Source organism: Canis lupus, chromosome 3 (genome assembly GCF_003254725.2).
Source record: "Canis lupus dingo isolate Sandy chromosome 3, ASM325472v2, whole genome shotgun sequence".
NCBI classification, from domain to species: domain Eukaryota; kingdom Metazoa; phylum Chordata; class Mammalia; order Carnivora; family Canidae; genus Canis; species Canis lupus.
Window position 1 is genome coordinate 39,225,800 of NC_064245.1, and position 20,021 is coordinate 39,245,820.

The 20,021-nt window shown below is 37.8% G+C and overlaps 1 pseudogene; it reads right to left on the reverse strand.

Moving 5' to 3' along the window:
* Nucleotides 1-16,651: 16,651 nt before the first annotated feature.
* LOC112653226 (60S ribosomal protein L7-like 1) lies at nt 16,652-17,650 on the reverse strand (annotated as a pseudogene).
* Between the last annotated feature and the right edge of the window lie 2,371 nt (nt 17,651-20,021).

Genomic DNA, 20,021 nt, shown 5'->3' on the forward strand with positions numbered 1-20,021 from the left:
AGAAGAATGAAACTAGGCCACTCTCTTTCACCATACACAAAGATAAACTCAAAATGGATGAAGGATCTAAATGTGAGACAAGATTCCATCAACCTCCTAGAGGAGAACACAGGCAACACCCTTTTTGAACTCGGCCACAGTAACTTCTTGCAAGATACATTCACGAAGGCAAAAGAAGCAAAAGCAAAAATGAACTATTGGGACTTCATCAAGATAAGAAGCTATTGCACAGCAGAGGATCCAGTCAACAAAACTAAAAGACAACCTACAGAATGGGAGAAGATATTTGCAAATGACGTATCAGATAAAGGGCTAGTTTCCAAGATCTATAAAGAACTTATTAAACTCAACACCAAAGAAGCAAATAATCCAATCATGAAATGGGCAAAAGACATGAACAGAAATCTCACAGAGGAAGACATAGACATGGTCAACACGCACATGAGAAAGTGCTCCACATCACTTGTCATCAGGGAAATACAAATCAAAACCACAATGAGATACCACCTCACACCAGTGAGAATGGGGAAAATTAACAAGGCAGGAAACCACAAATGTTGGAGAGGATGCGGAGAAAGGGGAACCCTCTTACACTGTTGGTGGGAATGTGAAATGGTGCAGCCACTCTGGAAAACTGTGTGGAGGTTCCTCAAAGAGTTAAAAATAGACCTGCCCTATGACCCAGCAATTGCACTGTTGGGGATTTACCCCAAAGATACAGATGCAATGAAACGCCGGGACACCTGCACCCCGATGTTTCTAGCAGCAATGTCCACGATAGCCAAACCGTGGAAGGAGCCTCGGTGTCCATCGAAAGATGAATGGATGAAGGAAATGTGGTTTATGTATACAATGGAATATTACTCAGCCATTAGAAACGACAAATACCCACCATTTGCTTCAACGTGGATGGAACTGGAGGGTATTAGGCTGAGTGAAATGAGTCAATCGGAGAAGAACAAACATGTTTTCATTCATTTGGGGAATATAAATAATAGTGAAAGGGAATAGAAGGGAAGGGAGAAGAAATGGGTAGGAAATATCAGAAAGGGAGACAGAACATAAAGACTCCTAACTCTGGGAAACGAACTAGGGGTGGTGGAAGGGGAGGAGGGTGGGGGGTGGGGGTGAATGGGTGATGGGCACTGAGGGGGCTACTTGACGGGATGAGCACTGGGTGTTATTCTGTATGTTGGCAGATTGAACACCAATAAAAAATAAATGTATTATTAAAAAAAAGAAATAATGGCAGAGAATTTCCCAAATCTGGTAAGTGATTTGATATCTAAGTTCATAAAACTCAAAGGTCCCCAAACAACCTCAATGTAGAGATCTTTTGCAAGATAAATTACAAAGACTGTCAAAAATCGAAGACAAGGAGAATCTTAAAAGAAGCTCATAACTTACAAGGGCTCTCCCATAAGGCTATCAGCACATTTCTCAGCAGAAACTTTATGGGCTAGGAGAAAGTGGGTGTTATATTCAAAATGCTAAAAAAGAAAACCTATCAAGAATACTCTATTCAACAAAATTGTTCTTCATAAATGAGGAGAGATACTTCCCAGACAAACCAAAGATGAGGGAGTTCATCATGAGCAGACCTCACTTTTTAGAATTGCTAAAAGGGTGCAAATTAGTAACATGTGAAAATATACATTACACTGGTAAAGGTAAGTATATAGCCAAATTCAAAATATTCTAATATTGTGATATGGTGGTATGTTAAACACTGCACTCTGGTACAAAAGTCAAAGACAAAAGCATTAAAAAGAAGGATATATACAGGGACATCTGGGTGGCTCAGCAGTTGAGCGCCTGCCTTTAGCCCAGGGTGTGATCTTGGAGTCCTGGGATCGAATCCTGTATCAGGCTCCCTGCATGATGCCTGCTTCTCTCTCTGCCTATGTTTTTGCCTCTCTTTCTGTGTCTCTCATTAATAAATAAATAAAATATTTTAAAAAAGAAGTATATGTACAATAATTTGTTAAGGAATACACAATATTAATTAAGGTTAACTATGACATCAAAAACATAAAAGATGGGGGACTAAAAAAGTAGAGTTTTTGTAAGTGATCAAGGTTAAGTTGCTACCAGTGTAAGATAGGCTGTTATATCTATAAGATGTTCTATGTACCATTTGCTGGCAATCACAAAGCAAAAACCTACACTAGATGCACCAAAAATAAGGACAAGGCAATCAAAGCATACCACTATGGAAAACTGTCAATTCACACAGAAAGATGGCATGAGAGGATGAAAGGAACAAGGGAACTATAAAACAGCCAACAAATAATTAATAAGATGGCATTAGTAAGTCTTTACCTAACAATAATTACTGTAAATGCAAATGGATTGAATTCTCCCAACAAAATGTATACAAGGGGCTGGATGAATTTTTTTTTTGAAAGATCCAACTATATGCTGTCTACAAAAGATTCATTTCAGCTTTAAGGACATGCATAGGCTCAACTTGAAAGCTGGATAATGATATTCCATGCAAATGGAAACTAAAAGCGACCAGGAGCAGCTATGCATATATCAGACAAAGTAGACTTTAACTCAAAAGCTTTAACGAGAGACAAAGAAGTTCATTGTATAATGATAAAGGAGGATAATGATAAATGCATCAAAGACAATATAAAAATTGTAAATATATATGCACCCAACATCAGAGTAGAGGTATCTCCTTCTTTCTGAAAGTTTGCATTAAGCCACATTGCTTTTGCAAAAGACCTATATTAGTACCTGTTTTGCTAACCGAAAGACAGCCAAAGAAGATTTTCACTTTTGCATAGAAAGATAAAAAGCAAAAATAGTGTTCAGTGTTTGTTTTGCAGTGAGCCATGATAAAGAGCCCACCCTGAGCAGTGAGAGTGGGGCCACAAATCCCCTCCCTGGGAACTGCACTTAGCATCTCAGCATCAAGCCTTGATAGCTTTGAACTGTGTCTGTGAGCATCTGTGCTTTATCCAGATTTGTTTTGTGCTTTCATTAACGAGATGTGTCCTAAGGTATCAGAAAAAACTAAGAAAAGCCATTTTTTGGATAGTGAGAATGCTCTAAAGTTTTCCATATAAATTAAAGGCAATTGCTTTTTTGATTTATACCATTTCTGCTCATGAAAGTTTTCATAGAAATGCTCTACTTTCAAATAGTGGGAGATGTCTCTACCTAAATAAATTAAGCAAATACTAAAATCTGAAGGAGAAATACACTAAAATACAGTAATAGGGGAATTCAATACCCCACTTTCAATAATAGATTATTCAGACAAAAGAGTAATAAGCAAATGTTGGACTTGACCTATATTTTAGATCAAATGAACCCAACACACATTTACAGAATACTTCACCCAATAGCGGAGGAATACACATTATGTTAAGCATATACGGGACATTCTTCAGGATAGATAATACAAGGAGGTCACAAAAAAAATCTTAGCAAGTTTGAGACTGAAATCACACCAGGGATCTTTTTTAAAATTTTTTTTAGTTTTTTAAAATTTGTTTTAAGTTCAATTTGCCAAAATATAGCGTAACACCCAGTGCTCATCCCATCAAGTGCCCTCCGCAGTGCATTACCCAGTTATGCCAATCCCCCACCCACCTCCCTTTCCACAACTTTTTGTTTCCCAGAGTTAGGAGTCTCTCATGGTTTGTCTCCCTAATTTTTCCCACTCAGTTCCCCTCCTTTCCCTTATAATCCCTTCACTATTTCTTATATTCCCCATATGAGTGAAACCATATGATGATTGTCCTTCTCTGGTTGACTTATTTCACTCACCATAACACACTCTAGTTCCATTCACATCGAAGCAAATGGTGGGTATTCATCCTTTCTGATGGCTGAGTAATATTCCATTGTATACATAAACCACATCTTCTTTATCCATTCATCTGTCAAAGGACATCGAGGGTCCTTCCACATGTCTGGCTATTGTGGACATTGCTGCTATGAACATTGGGGGGCAGGTGCCTCGGCTTTTCACTACATCTGTATCTTGGAGTAAATCCCCAGTAGTGCAATTGCTGGTTTGTAGGGTAGCTGTATTTTTAACTCTTTGAAGAACCTCCAACAGTTTTCCAGAGTGGCTGTACCAGTTCACATTCCCACCAACAGTGCAAGAGTGTTCCCCTTTCTCCACATCCTCTCCAACATTTGTTGTTTTCTGTCTTGTGAATTTTCCCCATTCTCACTGGTGTGAGGTGGTATCTCATTGTGGTTTGGATTTGTATTTCCCTGATGACAAGTGATGTGGAGCATTTCCTCATGTGCTTGTTGGCCATGTCTATGTCTTCTTTGGAGAAATTTTTGTCCATGTCTTCTGCCCATTTCATGATTGGATTTTTTGTTTCTTGGGTGTTGAGTTTAATGAGTTTGTTATAGATCTTGGAGACTAGTCCTTTATCTGATATGTCATTTGCAAATATCTTCTCCCATTCTGTAGGTTGTCTTTTGGTTTTGTTGGCTGTTTCTTTTGCTGTGCAGAAGCTTTTTTATCTTGATGAAGCCCCAATAGTTTATTTTTGCTTTTGTTTCCCTTGCCTTCATGGATGTATCCTGCAAGAAGTTGCTGTGACCAAGTTCAAAGGGTGTTGCCTGTGTTCTCCTCTAGGATTTTGATGGATTATTGTCTCACATTTAGATATTTCATCCAATTTGAGTTTATCTTTGTGTCTGGTGTAAGAGAATGGTCTAGTTTCATTCTTCTGCATGTGGATGTTCAACTTTCCCAGCAGCATTTATTGAAGATACTGTCCATTTTCCATAGTCTTTCCTGCTTTGTCGAATATTAGTTGACCATAGAGTTGAGGGCCCATTTCTGAGTTCTCTATTCTGTTCCATTGATCCATGTGTCTGTTTTTGTGCCAGTACCACACTGTCTTGTTGATCACAGCTTTGTAATACAGCTTGATATCTGGCCTTGTAATGCCCCGGGGATTGGCTTTCTTTCTCAATATTCCTCTGGCCATTCGGGGTCTTTTCTGATTCCACACAAATCTTTAGATTATTTGTTCCAACTCTCTGAAGAAAGTCCATGGTATTTTTTTTTAATTTTTAAAATTTATTTATGATAGTCACAGAGAGAGAGAGACAGAGAGAGAGGCAGAGACATAGGCAGAGGGAGAAGCAGGCTCCATGCACCGGGAGCCCGACGTGGGACTCGATCCCGGGTCTCCAGGATCGCGCCCTGGGCCAAAGGCAGGCGCTAAACCACTGCGCCACACTGGGATCCCAGTCCATGGTATTTTGATAGGGATTGCATTGAACATATAAATTGCCCTGGGTAGCATAGACATTTTCACAATATTAATTCTTCCAACCCACGAGAATGGAATGTTTTCCATTTGCTGTGTCTTCCTCCATTTTTTTTTTTCTTCCTCCATTTTTTTTCAGAAGTGTTCTGTAGTTTTTAGGGTAGAGATCCTTTACCTCTTTGGTTAGGTTTATTCCTAGGTATCTTATGCTTTTGGGTGCAATTGTAAATGGATTGATTCTTTAATGTCTTTTTCTTCAGTCTCATTGTTAGTGTATAGAAATGCCACTGATTTCTGGCATTGGTTTTGTATCCTGCCACACTGCCAAATTGCTGTATGAGTTCTAGCAATCTTGGGGTGGAGTCTTTTGGGTTTTCTATGTAGAGTATCATGTCATCTGGGAAGAGGGAGAGTTTGACTTCTTCTCTGCCAATTTGAATGCCTTTTATTTCGTTTTGTTGCCTGATTGCTGAGGCTAGGACTTCTAGTACTCTGTTGAATAGCATGGTGAGAGTGGATATCCCTGTCATGTTCCTGATCTTAGGGGAAAGGCTCTCAGTTTTTCCCCATTAAGAATGATATTCACTATGTACTTTTCATAAATGGCTTTTAAGATATTGAGGAATGTTCCCTCTGCCCCCACACTTTGAAGAGTTTTGATCAAGAATGGATGCTGTATTTTGTCAAATGCTTTCTCTGCAACTATTAAGAGGATCATATGGTTCTTGTCTTTTCTCTCTCTCTTTTTTTAAAAAAAATTGTTTATTTATTTATTCATGAGAAACACAGAGAGAGAGAGGGAAGCAGAGACACAGGCAGAGGGAGAAGCAGGCTCCATGCTGGGAGCCTGACGTGGGACTTGATCCCAGGTCTCCAGGATCACACCCTGGGCTGCAGGCGGCGCTAAACCGCTGAGCCACCGTGGCTGCCCTCTTGTGTTTTCTCTTGTTGATATGATGTATCACGTCGATTGTTTTATGAGTATTGAACCATCCTTGCATCCCGGAGATAAATCCCACTTGGTCATGGTGAATAATCTTTTTAAGGTACTGTTGGATCCTATTGGCTAATTTCTTGGTGAGAATTTTTGAATCTGTATTCATCAGGGATATTGATCTATAATTCACCTTTTTTGTGGTTTCTTTGTCTGGTTTTGGAATCAAGGTAATGCTGGCCTCATAAAACAGGTTTTAAGTATTCCCTCCCTTTCTATCCTTTGAAACAGCTTTAGTGGAATAAGTATTTTGTCTTCTTTAAACATTTGGTAGAATTCCACTAGGAAGCCATCTGGCCCTGGGAGGTTTATGATGACTGTTTCAATTTCCTCCCTAGTTATTGTTCTGCTAAGGTTTTCTATTTCTTCTTGTTCCAGTTTTGGTAATTTGTGGTTTTCAAAAATACATCCATTTCTTCTAGATTGCCTAATTTGTTGGCATATAGCTGCTCATAATATGTTTTTTAAATCATTTGTATTTCCTTGGTATTGGTTGTGATCTCTCCTCTTTCATTCATGATTTTTTTCATTTGAGTCTTTTATCTTTTCTTTTTAATAAAGCTGACTAGGGATTATTTATCTTATTAATTCTTTCAAAGAAGCAACTCCTGGTTTTGTTGATCCATCCTACAGTTCTTCTGGTCTCAATTTCATTGAGTTCTGCTTGAGTCTTTATTATCTCTCTTCTGCTGCTTGGTGTAGGCCTTACTTGCTGCTCTTTCTCCAATTCTTTCAGATGCAAGGTTATCTTGTGTATTTGAGTTTTTTCCAATTTGGGGGGGGGGAGGCTTGTATTGCAATGTATTTCCCTCTTAGGACTGCTTTTGCAGTATCCTGAAGATTTTGAATGGGTGCATCTTCATTTTCATTAGTTTCCATGAATCTTTTTAATTCTATAATTTCCTGGTTGACCCATTCATCTCTTAGTAGGATGGTCTTTAACCTCCATGTGTTTGAGTTTCTTCCAAATTTCTTCTTGTGACTGAGTTCTAGTTTCAAAGCATTGTAGTCTGAAAATATGCAGGGGACAATTCCTATCTTTTGGTATTGGTTGAGACCTGATTTGTGACCCAGCATGTTGTTCATGTACTTGAGAAGAATGTGTATTCAGTTGCATTCAGATGGAAAATTCTATATATATCTGTGAAATCTATTTGGTCCAGTGTATCATTTAAGACCCTTGTCTCTTTGGTGATGTTCTGCTTAGAAGATCTGTCATTTGCTAAAAGTACCGTATTGAAGTCTCCTACTATTCATGTATTATTATTTAAGTATCTCTTTACTTTGGTTATTAATTGATATACTTGGCAGCTCCCACATTGGGGGCATAAATATTCATTATTGTTAGGTCTTCTTGTTGGATAGACCCTTTAAGGTGATACAGTGTCCCTCTTCTTCTCCTATTACCGTCTTTGGTATAAACTCTAATTTATCTGATATGAGGATTGCTACCCCAGCTTTCTTTTGAGGACCATCTGAATGGTAAATGGTTCTCCACCCCTTCCTTTTCAGATGGGAGGTGTCCTTAGGTCTAAAATGAGTCTCTTAGGGGATCCCTGGGTGGCTCAGTGATTTAGCACCTGTCCTGTGGCCCAAGGTGTGATCCTTGAGTCCTGGGATCGAGTCCTGCATCAGGCTCCCGGCATGGAGCCTGCTTCTCCCTCTGCCTGTCTCTCTCTCTCTCTCTCTCTATCATGAATAAATAAATAAAATCTTTAAAAAAATAAATAAAATAAAATGAGTCTATTATAGACAGCATATAGATGGGTCTTGCTTTTTTATCCAGTCTGATACTCTGCATCTTTTAATGGGATCATTTAGCCCATTCATGTTCAGAGTAACTATTGAAGGATATGAATTCAAGTGTCATCGTGTTACCTATTCGGTCCATGTTTTTGTGGATTGTTTCCTTGGACTTCCTCTTTCTTTTACAGGGTCGCCCTTAATATTTCTTACAAGCTGGTTTGGTGGGTCACATATTCTCTCAGTTTCTGCCTATCCTGGAAGATCTTTATCTCTCCTTCTATTCTGAATGAGAGCCTTGCTGGATAAAGTATTCTTGGCTGCATATTCTTCTCACGTAGTGCCCTGAATATATCATGCTAGCCCTTTCTGGCCTGCCAGTCTCTGTGGAGAAGTCTGCTGTTAATCTGGTATTTTTCCCCATAATAAGTTATGAATCTCTTATCTTGAGCTGCTTTAAGAATTTTCTCTTTATCTTTGAAATTTGCAAGTTTCACTATTACATGTCAAGGTGTTGAATGGTTTTTATTGATTTTTAAAAAATTTTTCATTTATTTATTTATGAGACACACACAGAGAGAGAGGTAGAGACACAGGCAGAGGGAGAAGCAGGCTCCATGCAGGGAGCCCGACACTGGGACTCGACCCCAGGTCTCCAGGATCACGCCCTTGGCAGAAGGCAGCACTAAACTGCTGAACCACCCGGGCTGCCCTATTGATTTTTTCATGGGGGTCCTATCTCTTGGATTTGAATACCTGTTTCCTTCCCCAGTTTAGGGAAGTTCTCAGCTATGATTTGTTCAAATATACTTTGTGGTCCTCTCTCTCAGTTTCTTCTGGAATCCCAATTAGACATATATTCTTCCTTCTCAAGCTATCATTTATTTCCCTAAGCCTTTCCTCGTGGGATCTTGATTGTTTTTCTCTTTTTTTCCTCAGCTTCCTTCCCTACCATCAACTTCTCTTCTATGTCAGTCACTCTCTCTTCCACCTCATTAACCCTAGCAGTTAGAGCAACCAGTTTGGATTGTACCTCCTTTAATCTATTTTTAATTTTGGCCTGATTAGATCTCAATTCTGCAATAACAAAATCTCTAGAGTCCTTTCCACTTTTTTCCAGAGCCACCAGTAACTTTATAATTGTACTTCTGAATTGAATTTCTGACATTGTATTGAAATTCAAATTCTGTAACTCTGTGGCAGAGAGCATTGTTTCTGGTTCTTTCTTTTGTGGTGAATTTTTCCTTCTTTTCATATCATCTAGTGCAGAGTGGCTATATGAGCAAGCTGAGTCAAAAATATCAACCACAACCTAAGTAAAATACACTCTAGATGATTCTGAAGAGGTCAGAGACCAGAAAATAAGAGAAAAAGAAGAACTGAACAAAATAAAACAAAAGGAGCACTAAAGTGAAAAACAAATTTTAAAACAAAACAGTAAAATTTAAAAAAACAACAAACAAAAAATAAGAAAAAAAAGAAAAGAGAAAAAAGGGGGGGGGGTGATGGTGGTGAGGAAGTGGTAGTGGAGAAAGAATGTAGTCTCCCTGAGGTGGTCCTAGAGGGTGAGCCTCTTGGTTCTGAGTGTATATTGTTCTGTATGTTGGAAGATGCTCAATCCCAAATTTATATAAACTAGTAATACTTAAAGACCAAATGTTGACCGCCAAAACAAACAAGATAAAAGAGGGGGGCAGAATGGGAAGGAAGAGAGAATATAATTGCACAGAATGAACCAACCCGGTGTTCCACTTTGTTCTGGGTGTATTTTGGTCATGTGTTAGAAGGTACTAACTTGTAAAACAAAATGAGACAGAAAAAAAAAAAAACAATACCCATATCTTGTACATTTACCAAAATTAAATTGAATATGTTGAAGGGAAACCAGAAGTGAAAAATATATCTAAGACATGTAATTGTAGAAATATGAAAGTCAAAAAGGAAGAAACTGAAAAATGAAGAGTTGATAAAATATTGTAGTTAAGGTAGGAAAAGAGAAAAACTATTGGAAATTGTTTTTAAAGATTTTATTAAAAAAAAGATTTTATTTATTAACTCATAAGAGAGAGAGAGAGAGAGAGGCAGAGGGGGAAGCAGGCTTCATGCAGGGAGCCCAAAGTGGGAATTGATCCCGAGACTCTGGGATCACACCCTGAGCCAAAGGCAGATGCTCAACCACTGAGTCACCCAGGCGTCCCATAAATATTGGAAATTTTTAGCCTGATATAAAAACAAGTCATAATGAACAACAACAAAAAAAAAAAAAAAAAAAAGGAAGAAGACCCTCTAGCTCTATATACTATTTTCCCTCAGTCCTGCAGCTTTCCAGTGCTGCTTGGTCAATAAACTTGTTCTTCCAGCTGGTCTTCTGGGGGAGGGGCCTGCTGTGCTGATTCTCAAGTGTCTGCCTGGACGGATATGCCCCACCTCCTGCTAGGTGCCAGGCTCAGCATGAGCTGCTTATCCTGTGAGGCCTTTGTTCCCTAGAGGCCCCGCCTCTCCCAGGCACCAGGTGAAACAAAGGAAAACTGGTGGTGGGCAGATTTCCAGCTCTGGAATCAAGCTCCCCACTGCCAGCAACTAACCACAGTCTCCCAAGTTCTCACTAGCCTAGATGCTCCTAGGGGCAAGCGCAGGTGCACTGATCTTCACTTCTTGTAGGGCACCCAGGGGTAGAACAGTTTTCGCTCTCCTGTGCCCTCCCTGTTTCCGCCTGTCCCAGTGGGTACAGAGGATCACCGGCTTTGTCCACTTGGGCGCCCTGATATCTGGGGCCCTGTGTTGCTGGAACCACACTCCCAGGGCTGCCTCTCCTGAAGTGAATAGGCACAGCCACCTCCTTCTGTTGCCAGGATCTAGGATAAAGGGAGCTCCAAAGGAGCCCACCTGACTGACTTGCATCTTCCAAATGCCCGGGAGGACTGTGGTGCTCCAGCCCTTTACTGGTATCAGACCACGGTTTGGGCTGAGCTTTCCCCTGGGTGCCCCTCCTCTTATAGTGACTCCAGGAATCTTGAGGCTTCACTGCCTGTCCTGAGCTTCTGTCTGATTTTCCTGCTAAGCACTTTTTCATCTGGGGAAACTCCGGGGGGGATTTTTAAAGTTCCCACTTGTCCAGGGCTGGGCTTTCTTATCCTGGAGGCTCTCACTGCTCGAATTTAGCCTTGCTAGTCATGGTTCCCCTCCCCCACTTTATTCTTTTAATTTTTTTTCATCTTCGTGCTGTTAGAAGCAAAAACTTTTCTCTTTGCAACATTTCAGCTGTTCTCTCTTTAAATCTCAGATCGAATTCATAGGTGTTCAGGATGTTTTGAAAGTTATCTAAACAAGTTTGTGGGGCCAGGTCAATTAAAGACCCCTACTCTTCCACCATCTTGCTCCCCGCCCCCCAGGGATCTTTTCTTATCCAAATGCATAAAACTAGAAATTAAGAGCAGGAGGAAAACTGAAAAATTCACAAACAGATGGAAATTAACCAAACACTTCTAAACAATCAATGGGCAAAGAAGAAGTGAAAAAATATCTTGAGAAAAACAAAAGTGGAAATACAACCTACCAACACTTATGGGATGCAGTGAAAGCATTAAGAGGGAAGTTCATAGGAATAAATACATTAAAAAAAAAGAATAATCTTAAATGAGCAACATAACTTTATACCTCAAGGAACTAGAAAAAGAAGAACAAATTAATCCCAAACTTAGCAGAAGGAAGAAAATAACACAGATCACAGAAGAAATAAATGAAACAGAGACTAAAAAGACAATAGAAAAGACCAATGAAACTAAAAGCTGATTCTTTGAAAAAAAGAAACTGACAAATCTTTAGCTAGACTCAGAAAAAAGGGGGGAAAACTCAAAATCATAAATGAAACCAGAAACATTACAAATGATATCACAGTAATACAAAAGATCATAAGAGACTACTCTGAATGATTATACACTAATAAATTGGGTAACCTAGAATAAACAGATAAATCCCCAGAAACAACCTACAAAGACTAAATCATGAAGAAAGGCAAATTCTTAACAAACTAATAAGAAGTAAGGAGACTGAATCAGAAATTTTGAAAAACAAGATAAAACAAAAACCACTTTTCATGAAAGGAAAACCCAAGACCAGATGGGTTCACTATGAATTTTACCAAACATTTAAAAAGAATTAACATAATCCTTCTCAAACACTTCTAAAATAATTGAAAAGAAAAGTAAACCCAAGATTCATTCTACAAGGCCAGTATTATCCTGAAACTGAATCCAGAAAAGGACATGAGAAAAGATAACTAAAGCCAATATCCCTGATGAATATAAGTATAAAAATTCTTAACAAAATACTAGCAAACTGAACTCAGCAGTGCATAAAAAGGATCATACACCATGATCCAGTTGGACTTATCCCTGGGATGCAAAGATGCCTCAACATATGTAAATCAATAAATATGAGACATCATCTTAATAGAATATAAGATCAAAATAATTTGATCATTTCAATCAATGCAGAAAAACATTTGAAAAAGTTCAGCATTCTTTCATGATTAAAACTCAACAAACTGTATACAGAGGAGCATACCTCAACATAATAAATGCCGTATATGACAAGCCCACAGTTATTATCATACTTGAGGTTAAAGATTTTCTTCCAAAATCAGGAACAAGACAAAGGTGCCCACTTCTCACTACTCCTATTTAACATAGTACTGTAATTAGTAATCAGTTATCAGGCAAGAAAAAGAAATAAAGGGCATCCAAATTTGAAAGGAAGAAGTAAATTGTCTCTGTTTGCAGATGACATGATTTTAATATATAGAATATCCTAAAAACTCCACCAAAAAAACCCCCACAAAACTGTTAGAACTAATCAACAAATTCAGTAAAGTTACAGAATACCAAAACAGCGTACAGAAATCAGTAGCATTTCTGTACACTTACAGTGAAATATGCGAAAAAGAAATAAATAGTCCCATTTACAATAGCATCAAAAACAATAAAATATTTAGGAATAAACTAAGTAGGTAAAAGATCTGTATATTGAAAACTACAAGACCTTGATGAAAGAAATTGAGGATTTAAACAGAAATGTATCCCATGTTAATGGATTGGAATAACTAATACTATTAAAATGTGCATACTACCCAGAGCCATCTATAGATTCAATGTAATTCCTACAACTATTACAATGGCATTTTTTTTACAGATATAAAAAAGATAATCCTAAAATTCATTTGGAAAGACAAAGACCCTGAATAGCCAGAGTAATCTTGAGAAAGATGAACAAAGCTGGAGACATCATACTCCTTGATTTCAAACTTTATTATAAAACTGCATTAATCAAAACAGTAGGTATTGGCATAAAAACAGACATATAGACCAATGGAGCAAAATTGAGATCCCCCAAAATAAAACCCCATATATACAGTCAACTAATTTTTGACAAAGGAGCTAAGTATACTCATTGGGAAAAAGATAGTCTCTTCAATAAATGGTGCTGGGGAAATTGGAAATGTACATGCAAAAGAAAGAAACAGTGAAAAGAAAGAAAGAAAGAAGAAAGAAAGAAAGAAAGAAACTGAGTATTATCTTACATCACTTACAAAAATTAACTCAAAATGGATTACAGACTTAAATGTAAGATGCGAAACCATAAAACTCCTAGAAGAAAATATAAGGAAAATGCTCCTTGACATTAGTCTTTGCAATACTTTTTGGACTATGACACTTAAAGCACAAGCAACAAAAGCAAAAATAAACAAGTGAGACTTCACCAAATTAGGAAGCTTCTACATAGTAAACGAAACAATCAGCGAAATGAAAAGGCAACCTGCGGAATGGCAGAAAATATTTGCACACTACATATCTGATAAAGGGTTAATATTCAAAATATATAAGGAGCTCCTACAACTCAATAGCAAAATCCCCATCCAATTCAATTAGAAAAATGGGTACAGGCCCCGAATAGATATTTTCCTAAAGAATATATTCAAATGGTCAACAGGTACATGAAAAGGTGCTCAACATCACTAATAATTAGGAAGACACAAATCAAAACCACGATGAGATATCACCTTATAGCTGTTAGAATGGCTGTGATCAAAAGAATAAGAGATAACAAATGCTGGCAAGGTGTGAAGAAAAGGGGACCCTTATGAACTGTTGGTAGGATCATAAATTGATTTAGCCACTATGGAAGACAGTATGGAAGTTCCTACTTTTCTTTGCCTGTTTTGGTACTATCTTTTCTATCATAAGTTTTTTTTCTTTCAAGATTTTTTTTTTAAATTCAAGTTAGTACACATATAATGTATTAGTTTCAGGAGTAGAATTTAGTGATTCATCACTTACATATAACACCCAGTGCTCATAACATCAAGTGGCCTCCTTAATGCTCATTACTCAATTACCCCATCCCTCCCCACACCTTTCCTCTAGCAGCTCTGTTTGATCCCTATATTTGAGAATCTCTTATGATTTGACTCCTTCTCTGTCTTTATCTTATTTTTTTCTTCCCTTCCCCTCTGTTCACCTGTTTTGTTTCTTAAATTCCACATATGAGTGAAATTATATGACATTTGTTATCTATCATCAGTTTTTAATTTTGGACAAGTCAAACCTGTCTTTCTCTTTATGAATTTTAACAATGTTATGTAAAGAAAGAACTTTCTTCAAGATGGTAGAGAGATTCACTGCATTTTCTCCTACTACTTCTTTAAGGGATAGGAGAATGGGTGAAGGTGATCAAAAGGCACAAACTTCCAGTTAAAAGATAAATAAATGAGTATGTAAATGTCCAGCATGGTGCCTATATTTAATAACGTTCTATTGCATATTTGAAAGTTGCCAAGAGAGTAGATCTTAAAAGTTCTCATCACAAGAAAAAGTTTGTAGCTATATGAGGTAATGGATGTCAACTAAACTTATGGTAGTAATGATTTCATAATATACACGTATATCAAATCATTAGGTTGTATACCTTAAACTTACACATTATTGTATGTCAATTACATCTCAGTAAAACTAGGAAAACTCATTTTCATTAATTTAATCCTGATTTTTCTTTATATTCTTTAACATGTTCATGCAAATTTTCATTCTTTTTTATGGCTGAGTAATATTCCATTGTGTGTATGTATATATCTATATCTTTATCTCACATATTCTTCATCCATTCGTACATTTTTTAAGGTATATGTTTTTTTTTCTTTTTGAACACTGCTTTTAAGCTTTCATGACCAACTCTGAGCCATTGATCTACTCTGAGAATTAGGGTTGTATTATAACACAATAATGTTGATAAGAAAAACATGGTCAATGTAAAAAAATAACATAGTTGAAATAAACTGTTAATGAGACAAAGTGAAGAAATACTAGAAGAATTAACATGCAATGCTTGTGTTGGGTACCAAATAGTCATCAAAGAGATCTTGTGGTGCCCACAACTTTGTAGGAAGGGGAAAAGTACTAAAAGCCTTGCAACATGATAATTGGGGGCCCACTCTCTTTAGGAATAAGTTGGAGAGCAGCCCGGGTGGCTCAGGGGTTTAGTGCCACCTTTGGCCCAGGGCGTGATCCTGGAGTTCTGGGATCCAGTCCCACATCGGGCTCCCTGCATGGAGCCTACTTCTCCCTCTGCCTATGTCTCTGCCTCTCTCTCTATGTGTCTCTCATGAATAAATAAATAAAATCTTTTTTTTTTTTAAAAGGAGTAAGTTTGGAGCCTTGCTATAGAGATAACATATTTTCTTCCAACAGGGGTTTAAAGTTTGCAAATTCATGCCCTGAGAACTGTATTGGGTCTTGAACATCTTTGTTTGGTCTGTACAGTGTTTTAAGAATTGTGAAATTTCATATAAAAGCCTGGCACCTTTTGAACAAACAGGAATCATTTCCTCATGTCAACTGCTAGAGCTGGGTAGAAGTTGCATACTCCAATTTTCCAGTTAGCATCACTTCTCATTTTGAAACACTTGGTTTGCGCTCTGTCCTAACATTACCTACCTGACTTCCACAAGCACTTGTGGTTTTAACTTGCATTTTCCTGATTATTAGCAGAATTGAGTCTTTCTTATTTTACTTTTATGAATGGCCCATTTGTCTCTTACAATTTTCTTATTCTGTTAATTTTTTCATATTGATATGCATATATTCTGAATTAATCCCTTAAAGTTTATATGTGTTGTGAAGGTTTTCTCCTAGTTTACACTGATTTTTTTTTTTAAGTGTGTGTTTTCTCCCCACACTTTTTGTTCTCTTCTTTGTAATTATATTTCAAGTTCCTTTCAAAATAAGGCCCCAGGAACCTCCAGGTTCAAATATGTCCCTGAGCTTGGCCCACTGCTATTTTATATTCATGATTGGGTATTTGTTCATCAGACCCCAGGATAGAAGATGTGAGATGTGACACAGCAGGACTCCATCTTCCATGGCATGAGTCGTTTGCTGACTTCAGAGGTTGCAGTGACAGCCAATGTGGAAAAAGTGCTGGTACTTTTCCTTGGAACCTGGGCTATGATGAGAAGTGCCTGCCAGGAATATCATCACCTTTTCCTTGATCACTCTCTTCAGTTTCTGAAGATATAGTCAAAGATAATCTTTGAAGATACAGATAACAACTCAAAAAGACAAACACATGCCTCCAATGCATTGTGCTTGCAGATATTCTGGATTTAATTCCACTGCCGAATGAGCTGATTGATGCATTTACTCCATAGCCAGGTCAGCCCACCTCCTTGAAGAAGCCTACTCTATTCCTGGGAGCAGGAGGGGCTGCGGAGATATGGAAAGGATGTAAGAACTCAGAGATTGTTTGGAAATTCTTCCTAGGAAAGGCAATTTCCATGAATGAGGTCTTCCAAGAAAATAACACCATACTTCCCCAGGTGCTCCTCAATCACTGTACTGTCTGTCAAAGGGATGGTTTTATTTATCTTTTAATTAATTTATTTCTTTACTTATTTAAAATAAAAATTTACTTTGTTATTAAATAAAATATTTATTTATTTTAAAATTTATTTAAAATTTATTTATTTATTTAGGCTATCTTAAAAATAAAAACTCATTGGGGGCCTTGAACTCAGGACCCTGCCATCAAGACCTGAGCTGAGATCAAGAGTCAGAACTTTAATGGACTGATGAGCCACCCAGGTGCCCCAGGATGGTTTTATTCTTGACCTTGGCTTGTCTTTGTTTCAAGATGAGTTCCTGGACAGACTTCAGATTTGGAAATCCCCAGGTTACATAAGGTTCATTTCTATATGCACGGTGTTTATATGGTCTGGGGGTGGGAGGGATCATTCTGGCAAAGTCACCACTGAAAATCCTTAGGTGAAGCCCTGCAATGGTCCTCTGCACCAGTGAATTCACTCTATTAATCCTTTGGATGCAATACAACAAAGGCCAAGGAATGTTTATGTGGCACTTCCAAGCCATGAGGTTTCACTTCTAGACGTCTGAGGTGCACCCTGTCACGTTGCTGCCACCAGGAATCAATCATGTAGGAGCCATTCCAGTCGGTTAAACTTGAGCTCTTTTATTTTCTCCTGCTCCTTCTTGTCCGAAAGTACCAACTTTGCTTGAGTGGCTTTCAGGGCCTGATAAGCCTTCCTCTTTTTCAGGAGATTTTCTGAAACCACAGCTATCTTTTTTCTTTGCTTTTTCTCTGCCATGTTTTCAAAGCCCTAAGTGTGTGTTTTGATAGGTAGAAGTTTTATATTTTCATGTAGTTCAATCTATTAACCCTCCCCCTTTATAGTTCGTGCTTAGTTTTTGGAATATCAAGAACCATTCTGGCAATATTTCAACAGCTTGGCCTATACAACACAATGCATTTTATATACATACATACAAATACGGCAAAATAATAAATATGACTAAATTATACAGCTGTAACTAGCTTTAAATATTGTAATTAAACTTGTACAATTAAAATAAGCATGCCAGCCAATGGTTTAAGAAAAGTTTCATTTTGGTATTTATTTAGCTTTTGAGCTACTGAAATCAATGACCAGAGTAAAGCAATTATCTGATGTTTGTGGGTGGCAACCTTGGAGAATCTCATCCTCTTCCTCCATCCCACCCTATTTTTGTCCTTCATAGCAGATATTTATCTCAATTTTGAGATTATATTATTTTCTTTATAATCATAATCTTAAAAAGCTTAAAATAGTACTAAATTTCATGTGGAATAAAACTTCATATTCGCAGCATCTAATCTTTTTTTTCTTAAAGATTTTATGTATTTATTCATGAGAGACACAGAGACAGAGGCAGAGACACAGGCAGAAGGAGAGCCTGCAGGGAGCCCAATACGGGACTCGATCCCAGGACCCCAGGATCATGACCTGAGCTGAAGGCAGATGTTCAACCACTGAGCCACCCAGGTGCCCCACATCTTATCGTTCTTAGTGATTTCTACTTTAGCCTTAAATATAATTATGTCAACTCTTATCTAAACCATTGTTTTTACTTAGTGCTATCTAAAAGTAATGGAAAAGGAGAAATAGGAAGCCCAAATTAACCATAACTATCGCTGCTTTCCGCAGAAGGCAGCATAATTCATATTAGCAAAGAAAGAAATCTCCTTATGGCTTTTTTTTTTCTCTTAACATACGCTAGTGGAAGAGGGAGAAGTGTTCGAGAGATTCCAGTCTAGCAGAACCTTTGGATATCCAAATGGAGCCCCAGAGCCAAGTTCTCCAGAGGAAGGGGCAAAGATTTGGGGGTGGAGGACAGAGAAGAATAAAGAGGGGAAGAGAGGGCTAGATAGTTTCACAGAAGGCTGGAGCCTGTGCTGGTAAATATGTTCAAGGAAATTTCTAAGGAAAAAGATCGGAGATTCAAGATGACTCTGCTCTCACTTTTAACTCAGGTCTTTGTTATAGCCTGTTTCACAAACACATGCCTTGTGTGGACAATGCTTGAAGCAAAGGAAATCTGTTTGATGTGATACAAGGTGTAACAGAGAGAGCATGTGTGGGATAGTGAGACTATTCCTCTATTGAACCAATTCAGCTATGAAAGATGATAAGCCCAAATAGGAATTGAGGGGCTTTGTGTGTGTGTTCCTCAAAGACATTATTCTTAATGCATGACTTCAATAACCCTCAACAAGGGGCTTTAGGCAATTTCGGGGGGTAGGGGTGGTGGCGGCAGCTCAGGCAATTTTATTAGGATATCCTGTCATCTGAGTTATATAAACTCAGAAAAAGAATAGGAAGCATATAGTGATCATTTTGTCCTTTGCAATTATGAAGCCCAGCCAGGCACATATCTATAGAGGGCAACAAATTTTACCTAATTACAGTCCATTTCTGCTCCCTGGAAGTGGTTGCCTGGTTATTATTTGTTTGGAGCTCTTTAATTTATCCTCGGTGATCTTGGCTCTACCTCTTTATCTTTTCTTTTCATTAGAAGATATTTTTCTTAACCTGCTTCCTGCCCATAAAAAAATGGGGGCCTAGAGAGCTCTATTCATTTTGAACTGTCTCTATACCTGTTATTTAAAGTTTATGGTAATAAATAAATAAATAAATAAATAAATAAATAAATAAATAAAGTTTATGGTACTTTAGTAAATATTTGTCTTTAAAATGTTCTGGGTTCCCTCTGAATGTTATTAGGTATCACACCATGGCAAAAACAAACAACAACAACAAAAACCCTATATCCATATTTTTTTCTAAAATGGGCTTCTCTTTGGGCCACATGCAAGGCTGTTGTGGAAAAATATGCCCTTATTCTCTCTATGTGTCTCATGAGTAAATAAATAAAATCTTAAAACAAAACAAAACAAAAACCGCCTTTAAAAAAGAAAAGAAATATATGCCCTTACTATTCTTAGAAATCTAGATGTCTAGGTGGGAGGGTTTATAGATGCTGCCTTAAGTCTTACAGAGTTTTTTTTTTTTTTTTTTTAGATTTTATTTATTTATTCATGAGAGACACACAGAGAAAGGCAGAGACATAGACAGAGGGAAAAGCAGGCTCCCTCTGGGGAGCCTGATATGGGACTCAATCCCAGGACCTTGTGATCACGCC